Raw genomic sequence first — 16,649 nt, forward strand, 5'->3', positions numbered from 1 at the left:
TGTAACCTCTGCAGTGTGCAGCGTATGGTCTGAGCACTGACAGGCGGACCCCCCGCCCCTGTAACCTCTGCAGTGTGCAGCGTATGGTCTGAGCACTGACAGGCGGACCCCCACCCCTCTAACCTCTGCAGTCTGCGGCGTATGCTCTGAGTAATGACAGGCGGACCCCCCACCCTGTAACCTATGCAGTGTGCAGCGTATGGTCTGAGCACTGACAGGCGGACCCCCCACTCCTGTAACCTCTGCAGTGTGCGGTGTATGGTCTGAGCACTGACAGGCGAATCCCCCACCCCTGTAAACTCTGCAGTGTGTAGCGTATGGTCTGAGCACTGACAGGCGGACCCCCCACTCCTGTAACCTCTGCAGTGTGCGGTGTATGGTCTGAGCACTGACAGGCGGACCCCCCACTCCTGTAACCTCTGCAGTGTGCGGTGTATGGTCTGAGCACTGACAGGCAGACCCCCCACCCCTGTAACCTCTGCAGTGTGTGGCGTATGGTCTGAGCACTGACAGGCGGACGCCCCACCCATGTAACCTCTGCAGTGTGCGGCGTATGGTCTGAGCACTGACAGGCGGACCCCCCGCCCCTGTAACCTCTGCAGTGTGCATCGTATGGTCTGAGCACTGACAGGCGGACCCCCCGCCCCTGTAACCTCTGCAGTGTGCAGCGTATGGTCTGAGCACTGACAGGCGGACCCCCCACCCCTCTAACCTCTGCAGTCTGCGGCGTATGCTCTGAGCACTGACAGGCGGACCCCCCACCCTGTAACCTATGCAGTGTGCAGCGTATGGTCTGAGCACTGACAGGCGGACCCCCCACTCCTGTAACCTCTGCAGTGTGCGGTGTATGGTCTGAGCACTGACAGGCGAATCCCCCACCCCTGTAACCTCTGCAGTGTGTAGCGTATGGTCTGAGCACTGACAGGCGGACCCCCCACCCCTGTAACCTCTGCAGTGTGTGGCGTATGGTCTGAGCACTGACAGGCGGACGCCCCACCCCTGTAACCTCTGCAGTGTGTGGCGTATGGTCTGAGCACTGACAGGCGGACCCCCCCACCCCTGTAACCTCTGCAGTGTGCGGCATATGGTCTGAGCACTGACAGGCGGACCCCCACCCCTGTAACCTCTGCAGTGTGCGGTGTATGGTCTGAGCAATGACAGGCGGACCCCCCACCCCTGTTACCTCTGCAGTGTGTGGCGTATGGTCTGAGCAATGACAGGCGGACCCCCACCCCTGTAACCTCTGCAGTGTGCGGCATATGGTCTGAGCACTGACAGGCGGACCCCCCACCCCTGTAACCTCTGCAGTGTGCGGCGTATGGTCTGAGCACTGACAGGCAGACCCCCCACCCCTGTAACCTCTGCAGTGTGTGGCGTATGGTCTGAGCACTGACAGGCGGACCCCCCACCCCTGTAACCTCTGCAGTGTGCAGCGTATGGTCTGAGCGCTGACAGGCGGACCCCCCACCCCTGTAACCTCTGCAGTGTGTGGCGTATGGTCTGAATGGTGGAGCAGGGAGCCGGCGACTCCACCATTGTATTTAACTGTATCTGCAGGTTACCGCTAATGCCGAAATCAGGATGCAGGGTGGGGGATGGGGGATTCGGCTGCGGTCAGTAGTGCCTCTGGATTTGGAGTTGCACCAGTTGCAGGCGCTTGGTCTTATGCAGCCAGTAACAATGTATCAGATAGAGAGTCAGCCGCCTCATATTATAAGCGGCCGTAATAACGCAGATGTGTTTGGGCCGGGATTACAGATGTCTGGAATTCTCTATATTGCATGGAGGAAAAATATATAAGATACATTTCCTGCGTCATATTAAAAGAAAAGAAAAACATAAAATGTGGCCTCGTTATTGTTCCCAGCTGTCGGCCGCTGGAATAACCTATAAAACGCTCGTAATGAAAACAAAGTGTAAACTTAGCACCTGTAATGGTATTTTTAATTATCCTTCCAGCGGACCATTCCCGGCACCCCCACTATTTCCAGGGTAACGCGTCTGTCCACAGAAAATGCTCTTTATTCTGCCACATTTGGTAATAGATTATTATAACATCAGTTTTAAAGGGGCAGGCACTATTATTCCTGCTTTACACACGTAAGTAATAAACATGAAAACAGATTAAATGTTTCCTGTTTTTAAAACCTCATTTTACATTCTTGGTCCTCCATCATTGTGTGACGTGAAAGTGATGGGGGGCCGCCCCCGGGTGATCTTCGCGGTCATTCCCGATCCTCTATCTCCATCACACGACTAGGACTGATTTTATCCCACTAAAAGTGAATAATGGGGGTTACTATTGAATGACAGCAAGCAGAGATCTTGACAAGAGAGAGAAAATGATACAGAAACTATATTGGAACATTGTATCAGTTTGCTTTATACATTGTATTGGAACATTTGCTATTATTGAAATATTCCCCTTTAAGCCAATGGTTGCCAGAAAACAGAAGGAAATGTGTGAAGTTCTTTTGTGAGTGATAAAGGGCAAAAGGTGATGGGTGCAAAATGTGGCACCAAGTTTTTATTTGCATAACCATGCCCCCTTTCAGAAAGGCCAAACTCTATTCATGTGAAGCCTGCAACCTATATTGTAAATAGAAGCACCCGCTGTAAACTATATAGTAAATAGCACCACCTCCTGCAACCACTATAGTAAATGGAGACACCCTCTGCAACCTCTATAGTAAATGGAAGCACCCTCTGCAACCTCTATAGTAAATAGAAGTACCCTCTATATCTTCTATAGTAAATAGAAGCACCCTCTGCAACCTAAATAGTAAATAGAAGCACCCTCTGCAACCTCTATAGTAAATAGAAGCACCCTCTGCAACCTAAATAGTAAATAGAAGCACCCTCTGCATCTTTTATAGTAAATAGAAGCACCCTCTGCAACTTATTTTGTAAATAGAAGCACCCTCTGCAAACTATACAGTAAATAGCAGCATCTTCTGCAACCACTATAGTAAATAGAAACACCCTTTGCAACCTCTATAGTAAATAGAAGCACCCTCTGCAACCTTAATAGTAAATAGAAGCACCCTCTGCAGTCTTTATAGTAAATAGAAGCAGCCTCTACAACCTCTATAGTAAATAGAAGCACCCTCTGCAACCTCTATAGTAAATAGAAGCACCCTCTGCAACCTCTATAGTAAATAGAAGCCCCCTCTGCATCCTCTATAGTAAATAGAAGCACCCTCTGCAACCTCTATAGTAAATAGAAGCACCCTCTGCAACCCCAATAGTAAATAGAAGCACCCTCTGAAACCCATATAATAAATAGAAACCCCCTCTGCAACCCCTATAGAATCACCCTCTGTAACCCCAATAGTAAATTGAAGCACCCTCTGCAACCTCTATAGCAAACAGAGGCACCCTCTGCAACCTCTTTAGTAAATAGCAGCACCTTCTGCAACCACTATAGTAAATAGAAACACCCTCTGCAACCTATATAGTAAATAGAAGCACCCTTTGCAACCTATATAGTAAATAGAAGCAGCCTCTACAACCTCTATAGTAAATGGAAGAACCCTCTGCAACCTCTATAGTAAATAGAAGCACCCTCTGCAACCTTAATAGTAAATAGAAGCACCCTCTGCAGTCTATATAGTAAATAGAAGCAGCCTATACAACCTCTATAGTAAATGGAAGAACCCTCTGCAACCTCTATAGTAAATAGAAGCACCCTCTGCAACCTTAATAGTAAATAGAAGCACCCTCTGCAGCCTATATAGTAAATAAAAGCACCCTCTGCAACCTCTATAGTAAATAGAAGCACCCTCTGCAACCTCTATAGTAAATAGAAGCACCCTCTGGAACCTCTATAGTAAATAGAAGCAACCTCTATAGTAAATAGAAGCACCCTCTGCAACCTCTATAGTAAATAGAAGCGCCCTCTGAACCCCATATAAAAAATAGAAACCCCCTCTGCAACCCCTATAGAATCACCCTCTGTAACCCCAATAGTAAATTGAAGCACCCTCTGCAACCTCTACAGCAAACAGAAGCACCCTCTGCAACCTCTTTAGTAAATAGCAGCACCTTCTGCAACCACTATAGTAAATAGAAACACCCTCTGCAACCTATATAGTAAATAGAAGCACCCTTTGCAACCTATATAGTAAATAGAAGCATCCTCTACAACCTTTATAGTAAATGGAAGAACCCTCTGCAACCTCTATAGTAAATAGAAGCACCCTCTGCAACCTTAATAGTAAATAGAAGCACCCTCTGCAGTCTATATAGTAAATAGAAGCAGCCTCTACAACCTCTATAGTAAATAGAAGCACCCTCTGCAACCTCTATAGTAAATAGAAGCACCCTCTGCAACCTCTATAGTAAATAGAAGCACCCTCTGCAACCTCTATAGTAAATAGAAGCACCCTCTGCAAAGTCTATAGTAAATAGAAGCACCCTCTGCAACCTCTATAGTAAATAGAAGCACCCTCTGCAACCTCTATAGTAAATAGAAGCACCCTCTGCAACCTCTATAGTAAATAGAAGCACCCTCTGCAAAGTCTATAGTAAATAGAAGCACCCTCTGCAACCTCTATAGTAAATAGAGGTGCAATCGCTCTAGGAAATGGGAGTATGGAACATATTTGAGCACATGCACAGGACATAGGCTTGCATGTTAGATGCTGACTTTGGGTGTTTTTGTCCTTTGTCTCCAGTGGGCGATATGATTTCACGTGCTCCGTTCTCTGACACCAGCCACTAATGTTAGCCGTGCATCAACGAGCAAGATTACACATGAAAGCAGATCTCCTGCAGATCCAGGGCAGGTTCTTAATAGCAGCCTGATGGCATTTTATGGCAGATAATCAAGTCCAGTATTGATTACATGTTCGGCCTCTTAATCACTCTCCATACACGCCCCATGAATATTTTACAAGGAGAACAGAATGGTCCCTCTCGTAGTAAAGTCTGGCAGCTCTATAAAAGGGACAGCGCTTTGCTAATTCAGGGCAAGGATTTTGCAGAGTTGTTCAGTCCAAGTTCTGGCCGACAGCCAAGCCTCGTAAAGCCAAAAACGTAAAAAGAAAAAATAAAGATCCCTTCTCCAAGCCATGCCCCTGCACTTGGCCTGAAGACAGATTACAGTAATCTAATTAGGAGAACCTGTTTATTCAATTTTCTAACTTAAAACCAACATCAAACCTGAAATTCTGTTTATTTTGGGAAGGAGACAAAAACGTTACCGCAGCAACAAAGGATACAAACGGAGCAATAAAATATGTGGGGGAATGTCTGACCATGGAGGGTGGAGGAATGGGCAACAGATCTAAGGAGTTATATCCTTATAGTCACTATATTCTAGTACATAGGAGGCAGTATTATAGTAGTTATATTCTTGTACATAGGAGCAGTATTATAGTAGTAATATTCTTGTACATAGGGGGCAGTATTATAGTAGTAATATTCTTGTACATAGGGGCAGTATTATAGTAGTTATATTCTTGTATATAGGGGCAGTATTATAGCAGTTATATTCTTGTACATATGAGCAGTATTATAGTAGTTATACTCTTGTACATAGGGGCAGTATTATAGTAGTTACATTCTTGTACATAGGGGCAGTATTATAGTAGTTATATTCTTGTACATAGGAGGCAGTATTATAGTAGTTATATTCTTGTACATAGGGGCAGTATTATAGTAGTTATATTCTTGTACATAGGGGCAGTATTATAGTAGTTATATTCTTGTACATAGGGGCAGTATTATAGTAGTTATATTCTTGTACATAGGAGGCAGTATTATAGTAGTTATATTCTTGTACATAGGGGCAGTATTATAGTAGTTATATTCTTGTACATAGGGGCAGTATTATAGTAGTTATATTCTTGTACATAGGGGCAGTATTATAGTAGTTATATTCTTGTACATAGGAGGCAGTATTATAGTAGTTATATTCTTGTACATAGGGGCAGTATTATAGTAGTTATATTCTTGTACATAGGAGGCAGTATTATAGTAGTTATATTCTTGTACATAGGGGCAGTATTATAGTAGTTATATTCTTGTACATAGGGGCAGTATTATAGTAGTTATATTCTTGTACATAGGGGGCAGTATTATAGTAGTTATATTCTTGTACATAGGGGGCAGTATTATAGTAGTTATATTCTTGTACATAGGGGGCAGTATTATAGTAGTTATATTCTTGTATAAAGGGGCAGTATTAGTTATATTCTTGTACATAGGGGGCAGTATTATAGTAATTATATTCTTGTACATAGGGGGCAGTATTATAGTAGTTATATTCTTGTACATAGGGGGCAGTATTATAGTAGTTATATTCTTGTACATAGGGGCAGTATTATAGTAGTTATATTCTTGTATAAAGGGGCAGTATTAGTTATATTCTTGTACATAGGGGGCAGTATTATAGTAGTTATATTCTTGTACATAGGGAGCAGTATTATAGTAGTTATATTCTTGTACATAGGGGGCAATATTATAGTAGCTATATTCTTGTACATAGGGGGCAGTATTATAGTAGTTATATTCTTGTACATAGGGGCAGTATTATAGTAGTTATATTCTTGTACACAGGAGCAGTATTATAGTAGTTACATTTCTGTGCATAAGGGGGCAGTATTATAGTAGTTATATTCTTGTACATAGGAGGCAGTATTATAGTAGTTATATTCTTGTACATAGGGGCAGTATTATAGTAGTTATATTCTTGTACATAGGAGGCAGTATTATAGTAGTTATATTCTTGTACATAGGGGCAGTATTATAGTAGTTATATTTTTGTACATAGGGGCAGTATTATAGTAGTTATATTCTTGTACATAGGGGGCAGTATTATAGTAGTTATATTCTTGTACATAGGGGGCAGTATTATAGTAGTTATATTCTTGTACATAGGGGGCAGTATTATAGTAGTTATATTCTTGTATAAAGTGGCAGTATTAGTTATATTCTTGTACATAGGGGGCAGTATTATAGTAATTATATTCTTGTACATAGGGGGCAGTATTATAGTAGTTATATTCTTGTACATAGGGGGCAGTATTATAGTAGTTATATTCTTGTACATAGGGGCAGTATTATAGTAGTTATATTCTTGTATAAAGGGGCAGTATTAGTTATATTCTTGTACATAGGGGGCAGTATTATAGTAGTTATATTCTTGTACATAGGGAGCAGTATTATAGTAGTTATATTCTTGTACATAGGGGGCAATATTATAGTAGCTATATTCTTGTACATAGGGGGCAGTATTATAGTAGTTATATTCTTGTACATAGGGGCAGTATTATAGTAGTTATATTCTTGTACACAGGAGCAGTATTATAGTAGTTACATTTCTGTGCATAAGGGGGCAGTATTAGAATAATTACAGTAATTATTGAGATTTTACCCTATTTTTGCCACTACTGAATTGTAGGAGGGAAATACTGTCTCGTTCGGATGGTGGACATTATTGCCTCAGTGGGTGTGAAGAAGGGAAGGTTGGGGGGTGTCAGTATATATATTGGGGACAGAAGTGTCTTATGTTACATTGTGACAGACAGGATGGACTGGTGATAAATTTGCCGTATTTTCATGTTTTTTGTTATGCTGACAGGATTAGTAAATCTGTTTGGGAAAACTTTTTTTGCCCAAAGGGAATTTGTTAGATCATCTGATATTTTGGCGATTTGCAGTTTTACGACAAACAAAAGTCGCCATGATGGAATTTTTATTTTTTAAGAACTGAAGGATTTTAATAAGAATTCTGAGAAATTATTATAAACGTAATGAGGGGATAAATCGTCTTTACATCCAGTAGTGATGATCAGCGGCTGTGAGTCACCACTGATCTCCATTCCTCTTTCTGTTGCCCCCTTCATTAACCTGACAACATGAATAAGTACATCTCTACCAGCAGCATATCCAATATCAGGCCCTGCGGGGTGTAATGTGGCCCCTGAGGGCCGCCGCTGACTTCTGGGAATTCTGTGGGGAGCTGCGATATTCCAGCTATGTGACTCCGCTCCGGTGACAATGTGCTGATTCACAGCAGAGGGAGGAAATCTGCAGCCGTTCACACCAAGCAGCTGCTTCCAGGACCCTCAGCCGGACGCTCGCCTTTCCCTCTGTTGCGTCTGACCTTCAGCCTTCGCCTATTCACACACAGAGTCTTTTTCTTGAGTTTTTGGAGCAGAAATTCTAACTCTTTGAGATTTGGAGATTTTCCACTCAGTTTCTGCTATAAAAACTCTTAAGGCTAGAAAAGTGATTTTTCTCAAGAAAATTTCTTGAGAAACTTCTGGGAGTTAAAGATTACCGCACCTGCGGTAAAAAAACGCACCAAAACCGCGGGAAAAACGCATGTATTTTTGCCGCGGTTTTGCCGCGGTTTTTCCGCAGGTTGGTCCCTGCGTTTTTTTTATGCTGAATTGCAATAAATAATATAGATAATAGATAGATAATCGATAGATAGACAGATAATGGATAGAGGGAAAGATGGATAGATGAATAGATAGATAGATGAGAAAGACCTATATAATGTTCCACCCCCCTGCATATTCTAAGCTGGCACCCTTTAGTGACTTTCATGTGGCACTAAAGGGTGCCTAACCTTGTATTTAGCCAAAAAATAAATAAATAATTAAAAAAAAAATGACGTGTGGTCCCCCCCATCTTTTGTAGCCAGCTAGGGTAAAGCAGACGGCTGCAGCCTGCAGACCACAGCTGGCAGCTTCACCTTGGCTGGTAATCCAAAACAGAGGGCACCCCACGCTGTTATTTTACATTAAATAAATAATTTAAAACAAAAAACGTGGGGTCCCGCCCAAATTGGATCACCAGCCAAGGTAAAGCAGACAGCTGGGGTCTGATATTCTCAGACTAGGGAGGTCCACTGTTATTGGACACTCCCCAGCCTAAAAATAGCAGGCTGCAGCCGCCCCAGAAGTGGCGCATCCATTAGACGTGCCAATCCTGGCGCTTCGCCCCAACTCATCCCGTTGCCCTGGTGCGGTGGCAAACGGGGTAATATATGGGGTTGATGCCAGATGTGTAATGTCACCTGGCATCAAGCCCTGGGGTTAGTGATGTCACGCGTCTATCAGATACCCGACATCACCAACCCAGTCAGTAAGAAATAAAAAATAGACAACAAAAAAAGTTTTATTTGAAAAAACACTCCCCACATTCCATCTTTCACCAATTTATTGACAAGAACAATCATATCCGGGTCCGGTGTAATCCAGTAAGGGGGTCCCACAACGATCCATACCATAGTCACTGTCCCAGTAAGTGAAGAACAGAATGTTCCCCATTGGCTGGGAGAGTAATGCAGTGACCTGAGCTAACATCAATAGGTCAGCCCAGGTCACTGCAGGGGATGACGAGCGCTGCTGTCAGGAGGATAGATGAGATCATTACCTGCTGTTATCATCTCCTGCCTCCTGACGTCAGCACTGTCACTGCCTTCTATGCCCACCGCGTTCTCAGCAGTATCGTGAGAGCCCGTGATGTCACCGCCAGTGACAGTCTCGGGCCGCGGGTATAGAAGACATTGATAGCGGTGACGTCAGGAGGCAGGAGATCGTCACCGCAGGTAATGATCTCATCTAACCTCCTGACAGCATCGCCCGTCATCCCCGCGGCTGCACGCACTGCTGTGTGTCAGTGTCTGCCTGTGGCAGTGTCTGCCAGCGCTGCAGCGTGACAAGCTGCCGATACTGCGGGCAGACACTGACACTGCTGTGCTGGCAGTGGCGGGGCCGGAGCGGGACACAGACTGCACGGGCACCTGGAGGTCACACGGAAGTGCTTCTGTGCGGCGTCCAGGGAATGTGATGTGTGTTTACTCTGCTCCGCTTCCTCTTCTGTCACTTCCTGCAAAACCGCAGGCAGCGATGAACATTACCGCAGGTAAATCGCGGCTATACCGGGGGTATACCGCACATCATCTGCTACCTGCGGTATACCCCCGGTATTTCGCGATTACATTACAGTGAATGGAGTGAAATACCGGGGGTATACCGCAGCTACCTGCGAAAAAGATGTGACATGCACATTTTCTCAAGAAATTTTCTCAAGAAAATCTTCACAAAGAATTTTCTTGAGAAAAAAACGCAGTGTGTCTCGCGGGCGGAGGGGACGCGCTCACCACGCTCGGGTCCGGAGCTTCTGCTGCTGCTACTCGGTGGCTCGAGCGGTGGACCGGACCCGGGGACTCGAGCAGCGCTCCTCACCCGTGAGTGAAAAGGGGTGGTTGGGTTAGGGAGATTGTTCGTGACGCCACCCACGGGTCGTGGTGATAATGGCACCACCGCTGCTGGTAACAGGGATCCTGGGAGAGATGGTAGGGTGCAGCTAGGATTTTGTCCCCTCCGTGGGTAGGGGTTGGTGATCTCGGGGCCCGGTGGTGTAACGGGGAGGCTGGATGGCTGGGGTGCAGGGACTGCGCGGCGCGGTGCCGGACGGCACTGGTGCACTCACTCAGACAATCACTGACAGAGTCTCTGGTAATCCAAAACGGCCGGATGGACTGGTCCCGCAGCCGGCTGCAGTGTTGTTGTTGTGCTCTCCCCGGACGGCTGATGGTGGCTGTCTTTCCCTGCACCTTTTAGAAATGTTCTGACTCCTTTGATTGCCCAACGGTAGTCCGCTCCCCGGCGTATAGGTACCGAAGGAGCCCGTATTGCCCGCAGGCGCTGGACCTTGGATCTCTAGCCTGTGGCGGTGGCTGTATATCCTCACGGTGTGAGCGGTTGCCTTCAATCGGGACTTGGTTGTTAGGAAACCCCTGGGGATCCTGTCACACTCGGATTTGACTATTGACGGCGGCTCCAAGCCTGGTCGGGGTCCGATGGCCCTGCCTGTGTGCTTAGCTTCACTCCGTTCCCCGGTCCGGTACCGGCGGGCCGACGCCCGACCTCGGTCCTTACGGCTCTGCGGAGTTCCACTAACTCCTGCAGACGGCCACCACCATCTGCCAACCTTGCTGTCAGTGTCTGGGCTCCCACCCAGACACCTCAAGTGTTTACTCCTCTCACTTTCACCTCCAAAACTGATCTGTCACTTTTCCCACCTCCAGGCCTGTGAACTCCTCGGTGGGTGGGGCCAACCGCCTGGCTCCGCCCCACCTGGTGTGGACAACAGGCCCTGGAGGGAGGCAACAAGGGTTTTTGTCTGACTGTTGTAACTGCCTAGGGTGGGGGTGTGTATGTTGTTATGTATGTGACTACCTGGCTAGTCCAGGGTGTCACATGTGCACACAGCTATTTTTTTTCCCATAGGTTTTGCTGGGAAATGTCTGCAGAAAGATTTCAACATTTCTCAAGAAATTTCTGCAGCAAAACCGTGGGTAAATCCGCGGGTAAAAACGCCTAGTGCGCACATAGCCTAAAAAACAAAAAAAAACTTTTTGGAAGTGTTCAAAAATGGCAAGTTTTTCTGGTGGAAACTGATTTACAAAACATACTCCTTTGGGGAGTTTTTCCTTTCCTGATGAGATTTTGAAGCGTTCTTGCATTTATTTATTTATATGTTTACAATGTGTCAAGTTTGGAGCAGATTCCACAAGGAATTCTTTGTATTCCTCAGCGAGTGTTGCAAAACCTCATAAAAAAAACTCAAACTTGCTGTGGAGTTCTTATTGAAATGCACATTTTGGAGCAGATCTACTTCCAAATCCTCGATAAAAAATAACAAAACACTTGGGGTATGTTAATGCAGTTAATGAGGTTTTTTTATGAGGTTTTTTGACAAAAAATGAGCAAAAACTCTCTAAATCCTTCTAAAAAATTCAAAGCTACTCAGAAACATGAAGAATCTGTTCAGTCTCTATGTGCACAGCCTCAGGGTGTTTTCTCACTGATTACTTTTGATGTTTTTTTTCTCCATCTCTCCAATGCAAACGCATATTTTTATAACTCTTTCTGCTTCAAAAACTCATGGTGAACACACCTCTTTAGAGATTTAAAAGGAATGGGAAATAAGGATGGATGTCAATTTGTAAATAAATAAACTTTTCACTTTGGTGCAAAACTGCATGTATGGTTCCAATGTAGATGGGGAACGACGAACATTCATATTCAAGGTCATCCCCAATAATCGAGAAGTGAAATCAGCTTCTAATCACCCAAAGAATGAGCATAAACATAAGTCAGATGCAATGATTTCTAATCCTACACTTTACAATCATCGCTCTTGGCAGCACATTGCCCCAATGCAAACGGTATGTGCTGCTGAGAACTGTCAAGACAAAACAATCACTGATCTCGGGGAGACCAGCCAGAGAAAACACTGCCGGCAGCCAGCGAGGGCGCTCAACACAGTGAAATGCTAGGTGCATTGTCCTCTTGGAAATATGCAAATCAAAAAACTCCTTGGAGCCTCTGTTAGGAGTCTCAGCATAGAAACCAGCCAGATATTCCTCTGGGAAGGACCCAGCCAAGGAGTGGCTCTTTTTAGGAGACCACCATATTAAGTGGCCCTTTTAGTCAATATCCAACTTTTTGACAAGTTTAAAGATATGACAAGGGAAATACTAAGGCCAGGTATCCATCCACAGACAGCTGTTTTGGGGTATTGCCCCTCATCAGTGTGGAGTAGGATTCTGGCTAGGTGGGAGCAATGCCTAGTAGACCAACAAGACAAAACAATCACTGATCTCGGGGAGACCAGCCAGAGAAAACACTGCCGGCAGCCAACGAGGGCGCTCAAGACAGTGAAATCCTAGGTGCATTGCCCCCTGGGAAGTATGCAAATCAAAAAGGTCCGTGGAGCCTCTGTTAGGAGTCTCAACACAGAAACTAGCCAGATATCCCTCCGGGAAGGGCCCAGCCAAGGGGTGACTTTTTTTAGGAGACCACCATAACCACCATATTAAGTGGCCCTTTTAGTCAATATCCAACTCTTTGACAAGTTTAAAGATATGACAAGGGAAATACCAAGGCCAGGTATCCATCCACAGGCAGCTGTTTCGGGAGGGATATCTGGCTGGTTTCTGTGTTGAGACTCCTAACAGGCTCCACAGACTGGGCAATGTACCTAGGATTTCACTGTGTTGAGCGCCTTTGTTGGCTGCCGGCAGTGTTTTCTCTGGCTGGTCTCCCCGAGTGATTGTTTTGTCTTGCTGGTCTACTAGGCATTGCTCCCACCTGGCCAGAATCCTACTCCACACTGATGAGGGGCAGTACCCCAAAACAGCCGTCTGTGGATGGATACCTGGCCTTCGTATTTCCCTTGTCATATCTTTAAACTCGGGCCACTTAATATGGTGGTTATGGTGGTCTCCTAAAAAGAGCCACTCCTTGGCTGGGTCCTTCCTGGAGGGATATCTGGCTGGTTTCTGTGTTGAGACTCCTAACAGAGGCTCCATGGACTTTTTTGATCTGCTGACAACTGTGGCACTCCATGTGCACAGAACGATTATGTTAACGATCGTTCTGTGCACATTGCACCCAGAATGTTTGTTGGCTTTTGCTTCGGGGGGGCCCTTTCAGGAAGTTTCTTCTGAGTGAGGCTGGGATACAAAGTCCAAAGATGGAGCACCGGAATCCAAACGTGTTTTCTGATGGCCTTACAGTATCCTGATGGCAACATGAAAAAACATATTTCTTGGAAGGGAATCCTTGAAAGTCGGCATGTATGAATATTTTGCAAAATTGTTGCGCAATTGTACTTCAGCACCCCTGGTGGAGTTCAACATCGGTTACGTTTTGTGCGCCTTTTTACAGTAAAAAGTCGCATCATATTATTACTATATATTGGGATAGGATTGTGGAGATGGGAGTACCCCTTTAATGATAAGGTGTGCTAAAATCAAACACTTTTTTTTTTTTACGCCTTTTTAGAGAAAAAGTGACATTGGTCATTTTAAAAGACACATGTTAAAGGGGTTGTCCAGGCGTGGGGTACAAGTGTGCAGTCGTTTTGTAGTACTGCAGACTTGTGAACCCTCACACTGCGCGGTGTACACACTGTCAGGATTCTCCAGCATCAGGAGCAGGCGGGTGCATAACCTCAAGTATGAGATCTGCTTACTTGTGGCCACATTAAGACTAGATGTATTCGTCCTTACTGAATTCCCTTGTATTGAGTGTGGTCATGCCTGTCTAGTCTGCACGTGACCGTATGTAGATATACTTCAAGTCATGCTCCCGACGCTGGAGTATCCTGACAGCACGTACACTGCGCGCTGTGAGGGTTCACAAGTCTACAGTCACATAGAAAGACTGCACACTTGTACCCCAAGCCTGGACAACCCCTTTACACGTGTCTTTTAAAAGGATCATGTGACTTGTTTTCTCTAACAAGGCACAAAAAAAGTTAAAAAAAAAGAGTGTTTGATTTTAGCAAAACTTATCATTAAAATGGTATTCCTATCTCCACGATCCTATCCCAATATATAGTAATAATAATATTACTAAATACCTCCAATATCCTTGTCTCTTACCTCATGTGCAGGGCATTGCAGCTCAGGTATCCATTGCTACAACCATGAGCAACTAACTAAGAGTTGAGCGAGTACCTGACTATTCGTACTCTCTATACTCATGACGAGCACTGTCTAATACTCGTGTATTCATTTGAATAGCGTGTGCAATGCAAGTCATTGGGGAATACTCGCAAAGTAACGAGTAACCTGAATTCCGCACTATTTGCTACTCACACGAATAGTGCAGCATTCGGGTTACTCATTATATTGCAAGTATTCCCCACTGACTTGCATTGCACACTCTATTTGGAACGACTACGTGAGTATTAGACTGTACTCGTTAAAGGGAACCTGTCATCAGAAATTTACCTTGAAACCTAAAAGTTCCCCCTCTGCAGCTCCTGGGCTGCATTCTAGCAGGTTCCTATACTTTTTGTGGCCCCTTTTAAACCAAATTAAATACTTTATAAACTTGTACCTTTTGCTATGTACATTTTGTAAATCGTCCATGGGGGCGGGCTCTCTGCTGACCGTTGCTGTTCCTCCAGCAGATTTACGCCGCCCCCCAACGCTGAATTTCATATCTCAGGACGCCGCCCGTGGTCCCGCGCATGCGCTGTGCGACTGTAGCGGGTCTGTGTGCAAGTGTGACCGCTGGTGACGTTTTGCGCAGGCACGAGGTTATGGGCGGCGCCGTGAGTGTCATCAGCAAGTGCCCGCCCATAACCTCGTGACCGCACTTTCCCCTCTTCCTCCAGCGTTCTGCGCAAGCGCTTGCTGGCCAGATGACCCGACGTCACCTCTTTCCCATCTTGCCCTGCTGCAGGGTAAGATGGGAAGGAGGTGACGTCGGGTCATTTGGCCGGCGAGCGCTTGCGCAGAATGCTGGAGGCAGTGGGGGAAAGCGCGTCCACGAGATTATGGGCGGGCACTTGCGATGCAATCACAGCGCCGCCCATAATCTCTTGCTTGTGACACACGTCACCAGCGATCCTGGTGTGGGCGGCACCTCGGGAGCAGTGGGCGGCGTCCTGATGGATGAAATGGAGCGTGGGGGGACGGCGTCAATCTGCTGGAGAAACGGTCACCAGAGAGCCCGTCCCCATGGACGATTTACAAAATTTACATAGCAAAAGGTACAAGTTTATAAAGTATTTCATTTGGTTTAAAAGGGGGCACAAAAAGTACAGGAACCTGCTAGAATGCAGCCCAGGAGCTGCAGAGGGGGAAAGTTTTAGGTTTCAAGCTAAATTTCTGATGACAGGTTCCCTTTAAGAAGATAGCGAGTGCCGAGTACGAATAGTTAGCTACTCGCTCAACTCAACTGTCACTATGACTGGATGTAACCATGCATTCCTAAGCTGCAATGCCCTGCACATGAGGTAAGAGACATGGCTATACCAGGAGAACTATACTACATTTCTAATTGGAAGTATTTGCTAATATTATATTACACCTGCTACATATTGGGATAGGAGGATCTTGGACATAGGAATATCCCTTTATGTCAACTGTTTTTGCCATTTGGGTTTTGCGCTGCAAAGCTGAGTTTTTGACCAAAGTTCTGCAACAAAAAGGCTGCAGTTTGAACTGCAAAGTGCGGTCAAGAAACCAAATTCCCATAGACTTTGCTTGAAAAGCAGAACACATCCATTTTGGCATTAAACGCTGCAGTTGAAAAAGCAGCAAAAAAGCAGGTAAAAAGCAAAGTTTGGTTGCACCCTAAATGTATTGTAGCTGTCTGGGGTTTAACTCTATAATTTCCAGAGTGACTATACCATATCCACTGGCAGCCAGACTGGCTTGCAAAGTCTCCTTAAGGAGAATAGTGTTCCCCCGTGGTCCCCACATAGCTTCTCACGAGCCGGATCAGACACCCATACTTTGCACTGACGAGGGGCAAGCACCCCGAAACACCGTGTCTGCAAATTGGGATTCTGATCTGGCATATATCCTAAAGGGTACTTTGCACGCTGCGACATCGATAGCATCGGCTAGCGATGCCGAGCGCGATAGCACCCGCCCCCGTCGCACATGCGATATCTTGTGATAGCTGCCGTAGCGAACATTATCGCTACAGCAGCTTCACACGCACTTACCTGCCCTGCGACGTCGCTCTGGCCGGCGACCCGCCTCCTTCCTAAGGGGGCGGGTTGTGTGGCATCACAGCGACGTCACACGACAGGCAGCCAATAGAAGCGGAGGGGCGGTGGATGCAGGTAAAGAGATGTTCCTCGCTCCTGCGGCTTCA

This window comes from Anomaloglossus baeobatrachus, chromosome 8 (assembly GCF_048569485.1).
Source record: "Anomaloglossus baeobatrachus isolate aAnoBae1 chromosome 8, aAnoBae1.hap1, whole genome shotgun sequence".
Taxonomy (NCBI): Eukaryota; Metazoa; Chordata; class Amphibia; order Anura; family Aromobatidae; genus Anomaloglossus; species Anomaloglossus baeobatrachus.